Raw genomic sequence first — 10,014 nt, forward strand, 5'->3', positions numbered from 1 at the left:
CGTTTTTTTCCCTGTAATTGTTTTCTATTCTCAAAGCGTTGTGGTCAGAAAAGATGCTTGATATGATTTCAATTTTCTTAAATTTACTGAGGCTTGATTTGTGACCCAAGATGTGATCTATCCTGGAGAATGTTCCATGCACACTTGAGAAGAAAGTGTAATCTGCTGTTTTTGGATGGAATGTCCTATAAATATCAATTAAAGCTATCTGCTCTATTGTGTCATGTAATGCTTCTGTTTCCTTATTTATTTTCATTTTGGATGATCTCTCCATTGGTGTAAGTGAGGTGCTAAAGTGCCCCACTATTATTGTGTTACTGTCGATTTCCTCTTTTATAGCTGTTAGCAGTTGCCTTATGTATTGAGGTGCTCCTATGTTGGGTGCATATATATTTATAATTGTCATATCTTCTTCTTGGATTGATCCCCTGATCATTATGTAGTGTCCTTCCTTGTCTCTTGTAACATTCTTTATTTTGAAATCTATTTTGTCTGATATGAGTATTGCTTCTCCAGCTTTCTTTTGATTTTCATTTGCATGGAATACCTTTTTCCATCCCCTCACTTTCAGTCTGAATGTGTCCCTAGGTCTGAAGTGGGTCTCTTGTAGACAACATATATATGGGTCTTATTTTTGTATCCATTCAGTGACCCTGTGTCTTTGGTTGGAGCATTTAATCCATTCATGTTTAAGGTAATTCTCTATATGTATGTTCCTATTACCATTTTCTTAATTGTTTTGGGTTTTTTTTTGGTAAGTCCTTTTCTTCTCTTGTGTTTCCCACTTAGAGAAGTTCCTTTAGCATTTGTTGTAGAGCTGGTTTGGTGGTGCTGAATTCTCTTAGCTTTTGCTTGTCTGTAAATCTTTTGATTTCTCTGTCAAATCTGAATGAGATCCTTTCCGGATAGAGTTATCTTGGTTGTAGGTTCTTCCCTTTCATCACTTTAAATATATCATGCCACTACCTTCTGGCTTGTAGAGTTTCTGCTGAGAAATCAGCTGTTAACCTTATGGGAGTTCCCTTGTATGTTATTTGTTGTTTTTCCCTCGTTGCTTTTAATTATTTTTCTTTGTCTTTAATTTTTGCCCATTTGATTACTGTGTGTCTTGGTGTGTTTCTCCTTGGGTTTATCCTGCTTGGGACTCTCTGTGCTTCCTGGACTTGGGTGGCTATTTCCTTTCCCATGTTAGGGAAATTTTCAACCATAATCTCTTCAAATATTTTCTCTGGTCCTTTCTCTCTCTCTTCTCCTTCTGAGACCCCTATAATGCAAATGTTGTTGCGTTTAATATTGTCCCAGAGGTCTCTTAGGCTGTCCTCCTTTCTTTTCATTCTTTTTTCTTTATTCTGTTCCACAACAGTGAATTCCACCATTCTGTCTTCCAGGTCACTTATCCGTTTTTCTGCCTCAGTTATTCTGCTATTGATTCCTTCTAGTGTAGTTTTCATTTCTGTTATTGTATTGTTCATCTCTGTTTGTTTGTTCTTTAATTCTTCTAGGTCTTTGTTAAACACTTCTTGCATCTTCTCAATCTTTGCCTCCATTCTTTTTCTGAGGTCCTGGATCATCCTCACTATCAATATTCTGAATTCTTTTTCTAGAAGGTTGCCTGTCTTCACTTCATTTAGTTGTTTTTCTGGGGTTTTATCTTGTTCCTTCATCTGGTACATAGCCCTCTGCCTTTTCAACTTGTCTATCTTTCTGTGAATGTGGTTTTTGTTCCACAGGCTGCAGGATTGTAGTTCTTCTTGCTTCTGCTGTCTGCCCTCTCAGAACTTAAAATTCTTTTTGCAGAAGAAGCAGTAACTAAGAATGAAAGTTCAATGAGTGGGAAAATTTGCATAGGGGTCAAATTTTCTTCCTCCTAGGAAGAAAGAAATTAAAATCTAGGCCTTTTGCTTTTTGATATCTAGCATTATTAGAACTAGTCTCATAGACTAAGTTGATCCAGGCTAAAGCTTTCTGCTGGAAAAATATACTGAAGCTCCCCAGAGGGTATTCTCTCCATAAGGTAGTCTATATTGATGACTTTGTTCAAAGCAAGGCCCTTTAGCCTGGGACTGGGCAGGAAGGAGAAAAACTGGTTTCTACAAAATGCATGACTGAAATGAGATACTACCTTTGACTCAGCTGCCTGGCCTGGTGGTCATTCTTTAGAAACAGTGCTTCAACATTGAATGTACAATGATGATACATAACAACAGGAGACCAGGTGTAGTAATTTGTTTAAGTCATGGCCCCCACTTTGTTCATGCTTTCTGGTATCCGTTCCCTGGGGTTGTCCCCTCTCATGCTCATTCTGAACTTGGCCATGTGACTGTGACTTGCTTTGGCCCATGGGCAATAACAAATGTGAAGTAAGCAGAGACTTAAAAGCAGCTTGCACATGGGGTTTGTCCCCTCTTGTTCTTAGGTCACTGCCACCATGGGCGAGATCCTGGGCTAGCCTGCTGGCTGGTGAGGGGTAAGTGGCACAGCTACCAACTGTGAGGAGTGAAGCCCTCCTAGATCACCCAGGTTCCAGCTGCCCTGCAAACCCATTGCAGATGCTTGAGAAATCCCAGCAGAGATCAGCCATCCCAGGCCAGAATTAAGGCTCTCCCTGAGAATCATGAATTAAATACATGTTTTAATCACTAAGTTTTTGATGTTTGTGATATGGCAAAAACAAACTAACACTGTACTAAGGAGTGAGGACCTTCTATAACAAAAACCAAGATGGGTGGCATTGGTTTGGGGATTGAGCAGTGGGTAGAAGTTGGAAAAAATGGCAAGAAAACTGCTATAGCAACCTGGAGCCTAATGCCATGATTAGATGGGACTTTGGGGGGTTTTGAGAGGGAATGTATTTGTATGTGGAAAGGGCATAAAATAGGACTAGAGAAAAGATTATGGTTGATGATTAAGTATTGACCTCTAATTTGTTTATGACTCTATCAAAACTCTTGGGTAACTCCTCACACTGCCTCTGGGTTTCACTGTATGGCTTGCTTTGGCCTATCATGAGATAAATCATAGATGTTTGTTTTAAGCCACTAAGTTTTGAAGTAGTTTGTTAAGCAGCAATAGCTAACTGCTAAATACACCAAATGAATTTTGGCAAGGAATACCCAATGCTAAATAAAACATTGAATGAGTAGCAGGGTTCATTCTGAAGGAACACTTAATGCCTCTGGAACCTATGCTAATTTAGGTGGCATTTGTTAACCATCACTGACTATAACACTGGATGATAAACCTCCTTTTCCTGTTGCCATTCCCATACCTAGAAAATACTGCTAGAACAGCAGTGAAATTACTGTTGCAGTGGCCAAGGATCCATTCCCTCATTTATGTGTTAATTTATTAATTGAAAAAATATTTTTTATTTCCTTTTGTGCTAAGTCCTGGGCATACAATAGTGGAAGGACACAGTTTCTAGGAAACTGCCTTCAAAGAACATACACATAGATGAGAGGGATAGTAAACAAACTTGTTAGATAATGCAGGCCATGTGTTTTCAAAGGCAAAAATGTCTGACAATAGCCATTTGTGAGGTGCAGCTTTGAAGAGAGATAAAGAGTTTCTGAGAACTGGGTAGTATTTAGTGTTGGAAAATAATTTAAATATTAAAAGAAATGGTACCTTATTAATACCACAGTGATAAAATGGGTCAGATCAGAGAGAGGGAGATAGAGGTTGATTATGTACTATAAATTGGAACCATATAGTAAATACTTTTTGATAACCAACTGTTTTTACTAAATAATATATTTTCCTATGCAATTAAATATTGTCATACAGTAGGATTTTTAAATGACACGTTATGGTCCATAATATAAATGTGCTATAATATATTTCATAAATCCCCTAGTTAGACATTTTTCAAAAATGTTTAGTATTATATTTCAATAAGTAATATTAAAATAAACATCTCATATAAGATCCTTTTTCTTATTATTTTCTTAGAGTTTTATGGATTTATACTCATTTTTAAACCATTGAATGTCTATTGCAAAATTGCCCTCCAAAAACTCATATCAGTTTACACTTCCAAGCTCATTTTATGAGATTTTAGAGCCTAGTTTCTTAAGTGGAATTCATTTAGTTACTTTCCTCATAACAATTTGCCATGTTCTACCAAGAAGAGTTTACTACATACAACAAATGCTGTCAATTGAGTCTCAAAAGAATTTATTTCAATGGAAACCTAATATGTACCTCCTATGTACCATTGACACCATTATTATGTCATAGTTAAATAAGAGTAAGGAAACAAGAAAGTAACAGAAGTGACCCAGATTACACAGAGCATATACCCCAGGATACTGCCTGAGGTAAATAATAATGGTACTGGAAAAGTTTTTTTTTTTTTTTTTTAATATATTTATTTATTTATTTATTATTTATTTTTGGCTGCATTGGGTCTTTGCCGCTGCGTGTGGCTCTCTCTAGTTGCGGCGAGTGGACGCCACACCTCATTGTAGTCTGCAGGCTTCCCACTGCAGTGGCCTCTCCTGTTGCAGAGCTCGGGCTCTAGGTGTGCAGGCTTCAGTAGTTGTGGCACACGGGCTCAGTAGTTGTGGCTTGCAGGCTCTAGAGTGCAGGCCCAGCAGTTGTGGCGCACGGGCCCAGTTGCTCCGCAGCATGTGGGATCCTCCCGGACCAGGGCTGAAACCCACGTCCCCTGCATTGGCAGGCAGACTCTCAACCACTGCGCCACCAGGGAAGCCTGGAAAAGTTTTTGAATCAAGAGTCAGAAGTCATCTTAGTTTGACTCAGTTCTGCCACTGGCCAATTGTAATTACCAATAATAACTAATATTTATTGGTGTTACTACAATATGTCAAATAATTCCTTAACTATTTAAAAGCGTACTGTCTCATTTAAATTTTATAGCTATCCTACATACCGTTATTATTCCAGTTTTACAAATGAGAATTCTGGCACTCCAAAAAGGAATGTTAATTTCCCAAGGTCTCAGAGGTATTGAGTTGCAGGGCCATGACTAAATTCCAGTTCTGTGTGGCTCTTGGCCATGGCTTTTACCTACTGTGCCACACTGCTAGCTGACTGATTTGGGGCAAACCAGTTACTCTTTCTGGGGTCCAGTTTATTCATATCTAAAACAAGGAATTCAAGCTAGATGACCTCTAAATTCCTTCCATCTCTAACATTTTATGATTCAAACATTCCATATTAACAATACTATCTGCTTAGTAAATAGAGCTAGAAAAATCTTGACCAAACATCGCAGTAGTTTGGAACTCTTCCTTCAGATAGAAACTTTCCAACTATAAACCCCTAATACCTTTTAAGTAGAAAGTAAATGTGTTCTGACTTTCATATCTCAGATCCATTATGTTCTCTCTCCTTATTTTCCTCTCTATATCTGCCTCTCTTCTTTTAAAAGAAAAAAAAAAGGAAAAATAAAATATATCTTTTGAGGAGAGAAGACACTTGAAAATGCACTATTTCCAATTCCATTGTAGCAGGGGTTGTAAACTTAAATATCTACTGGGAAATCTCTTTTTAAAATAAGTGCATGAAATGGCCCAGATGTAAAAGAACACTGTCTTGCTCAGCTGCTTATATTGCTACTATGGATAATGCCTACCTAGTTACATTGTTTGATAAAATACCATGTGGAGAACTTCTAGATAACATGGCAAATCAGTCGCACACATTTATCTCCTTTCTAGTCCCAAACTCAACAAAATGACAACAAAAGTAGATATAAACCACAAGGTCAAAGAAAATGGAAAAGGAAATATAAAAGAATGAGAGATTTCAACACATTTTTGTAATCACAAAAATTGATGTAGAAGTGGTAACTACCTTAGCAGAGTAGAGGAAACTACTCAGCCTAAAGCCTGCACAGAGGGAGAGAACAATAAGTAAATGACTCACTTTGCAGAACTCTGGGAAGATTCAGACTTGGAGACTCTGGGTATCACAGGTGTGTGTGTGTGTGTGTGTGTGTGTGTGTGTGTGTGTGTGTGTGTCTTTGTGTGTCTGTGTGTGTTTGTGTGTGTGTGTAGTATGGGAAGTGGGGGCAGGTTGTTTGACAAGTAGTGTTGACATCAAGGCAACTAGTTAAAATTCCTTAAATAGCAATGTTGAAACCCTAGTTTCTCTCTCCACCTAGCCAGACAACTTACTTTCTATGTAGGAGATCAAAGGAATGTTTTCTGGATAAATTGTACCAGAGAAACTCTGAATTTGGAGACAAAACACAAAACAAAACCCCAACACTAAAGGGTAAAGGTGAGTTACAGGTCTAAAAGCTTTAGAGGTGAGTGTTTCTCTTTGGCTCTGGCTGATTATTTGTCTCACTAAGATCAGCTAGGAGAGCTGTATAAAACATTTGTAAAAGATCTATTTGAAGATGTAATAGAGCTACCAAGACAATCAAGATTTAAGAGACCAAGACCTTTGACAGAAGGGAAGTACAGAGTGACATGAAGACATGAAGCTTTGCTTTTCTCTTTGATTTATAAGGAACAACCAAGAGGCTGCAGTTTTATGGGGCTGAAGAGACAAAAATTTAAGTTTGGAATCTTCCAAGATATAGGGCTTTGTGTAACACTCCAGACCACTCAAGGCCTATATTCTAGGAGTTAGGGCAAACCTGAAACAGACCAGTCTCATAATAACTGCAACCTAACTTCAAATCCTTGTATTAAGGAGACTTTTTTCCAAGCCAAAATTGCCTTCCAGATGCAAATATACATTAATTCTGGAAGAAAATAACATTACCAAGGGCCTAAAATTTTCTCCATGTTTCAAACACAATGTCTGGGATTTAATTTTTTTTAAAGGCGTATTAGAAGGCAAAAACAAATGACTGAAAACAGAGGAGGAAAAAAATAGAAATAAAAGTATCAACAAGAAATCCAGACATTTCAGTTATTAAGGAATCTGAAAAAATTATGTTTAATATGTTGTAGAAAAGAAAAAATTGATAAACTCAGCAGATAAATTCAATCTATAAAATTAACTTAAGTATATATTTTAACTAGCAAACAGAATCCAACAGCACATTAAAAGGATCATACACCATGATCAAGTGGGGTTTTTCCCAGGAATGCAAGGATTCTTCAATATATGCAAATCAATCAATGAGATAAACCATATTAACAAATTGAAGGAGAAAAACCATATGATCATCTCAATAGATGCAGAAAAAGCTTTCAACAAAATTCAACTCCCATTTATGATAAAAACTCTCCAGAAAATAGGCATAGAGGGAACTTACCTCAACATAATAAAGGCCATATATGACAAACCCACAGCCAACATCTTTCTCAATGGTGAAAAACTGAAACCATTTCCACTAAGATCAGGAACAAGACAAGGGTGCCCACTCTCACCACTATTATTCAACATAGTTTTGGAAGTTTTAGCCACAGAAGTCAGAGAAGAAAAAGAAATAAAAGGAATCCAAATTGGAAAAGAAGTAAAACTGTCATTGTTTGCAGATGACATGATGCTATACGTAGAGAATCCTAAGGATGCTACCAGAAAACTACTAGAGCTAATCAATGAATTTGGTAAAGTAGCAGGATACAAAATTAATGCACAGAAATCTCTTGCATTTCTATATACTAATGATGAAACATCTGAAAGAGAAATTAAGGAAACACTCCCATTTACCATTGCAACACAAAGAATAAAATACCTAGGAATAAACCTACCTAGGGAGACAAAAGACCTATATGCAGAAAACTATAAGACACTGATGAAAGAAATTAAAGATGATACAAACAGAGGGAGAGATATACCATGTTCTTGGATTGGAAGAATCAACATTGTGAAAATGACTATACTACCCAAAGCAATCTGCAGATTCAGTGCAATCCCTATCAAACTACCAATGGCAGTTTTCACAGAACTAGAACAAAAAGTTTCACAATTTGTATGGAAAAACAAAAGACCCTGAATAGCCAAAGCAATCTTGAGAAAGAAAAATGGAGCTGGAGGAATCAGGCTCCCTGACTTCAGATTATACTACAAAGCTACAGTAATCAAGACAGTATGGTACTGGCACAAAAACAGAAATATAGATCAATGGAACAAGATAGAAAGCCCAGAGATGAACCCACACACACCTTATCTTTCATAAGAGAGGCAAGAATATACAATGGAGAAAAGACAGCCTCTTCAATAAGTGGTGCTGGGAAAACTGGACAGCTACATGTAAAAGAATGAAATTAGAACACTCCCTAACACCATACACAAAAGTAAACTCAAAATGGATTAAAGACCTAAATGTAAGGCCAGACACTATAAAACTCTTAGAGGAAAACATAGAACACTCTATGACATAAATCACAGCAAGATCCTTTTTGAACCACCTCCTAGAGAAATGGAAATAAAAACAAAAATAAACAAATGGGACCTAATGAAACTTCAAAGCTTTTGCACAACAAAGGAAACCATAAACAAGACAAAAAGACAACCTTCAGAATGGGCGAAAATATTTGCAAATGAAGCAACTACAAAGGATTAATCTCCAAAATATACAAGCAGCTCATGCAGCTCAATATCAAAAAAACAAACAACCCAATCCAAAAATGGGCAGAAGCCCTAAATAGACATTTCTCCAAAGAAGACATACACATTGCCAACAAACACATGAAAGGATGCTCAACATCACTAATCATTAGAGAAATGCAAATCAAAACTACCATGAGATATCATCTCACACCGGTCAGAATGGCCATCATCAAAAAATCTACAAACAATAAATGCTGGAGAGGGTATGGAGAAAAGGGAACCCTCTTGCACTGTTGGTGGGAATGTAAATTGATACAACCACTATGGAGAACAGTATGGAGGTTCCTTAAAGAACTAAAAATAGAACTACCATGTGACCCAACAATCCCACTACTGGGCATATACCCTGAGAAAACCATAATTCAAAAGGAGACATGTACCACAATGTTCATTGAAGCTCTATTTACAATAGCCAGGACATGTAAGCAACCTAAGTGTCCATCAACAGATGAATGGGTAAAGAATATAAGGCACATATATACAATGGAATATTCCTCAGCCATAAAAAGAAATGCAATTGAGTTATTTGTAGTGAGGTGGATGCACCTAGAGACTGTCATACAGAGTGAAGTTAAGTCAGAAAGAGAAAAACAAATACCGTATGCTAACACATATATATGGAATCTAAAAAAACAAAACAAAAGAATGGTTCTGAAGAACCTAGGAGCAGGACAGGAATAGAGATGCAGACATAGAGAATGGACTTGAGGACACGGGGAGGGGGAAGGGTAAGCTGGGACAAAGTGAGAGAGTGGCATGGACATATATACACTACCAAATGTAAAATAGATAGCTAGTGGGAAGCAGCCGCATAGCAGAGGGAGATCAGCTCGGTGCTTTGTGTCCACCTAGAGGGGTGGGATAGGGAAGGTGAGAGGGAGATGCAAGAGGGAGGGGATATGGGGATATATGTATATGTATAGCTGATTCACTTTGTTATACAGCAGAAACTAACACACCATTGTGAAGCAATTATACTCCAATAAAGTTGTTTAAAAAATTAAATATATATTTTATAGCTGAATAATACAAAAACAAATTAAGATAGCAATATGTGGGTTTAAGAAATGAATGAACAGAGTTGAAGAAAGGATTAATGAACTGGAAGATATGTCAGTTAAAAAAAGATGAAGTCAATGAGGATGATAATTATAGGAGAAGAGATAAAGGACTAGCAGGATTAATGAAAAGATACATCAAGTGTGTAATTGTAGTCCCAGTAGAAAAGAGACTCTATAGAATAGAAGCAATATTCAAAGAAATAATTGCCAGAATTTTATAAAATGATGAAAGATATCAAGCCACAGATTCAAGAATCTCTAAACCCCCAAACATAGAGAAAACCACACCCAGGCACATTACAGTAAAACTGCTAAAAACAACAACAAAAGACACATACATACACATGCACAAAGAGAAAATGTAGGGAGACTCATTACAGTTGGCCCTCTATATCCATGGATTCCACATCCA

Source organism: Balaenoptera borealis, assembly GCF_965194805.1.
Source record: "Balaenoptera borealis genome assembly, chromosome: 1".
NCBI lineage: Eukaryota > Metazoa > Chordata > Mammalia > Artiodactyla > Balaenopteridae > Balaenoptera > Balaenoptera borealis.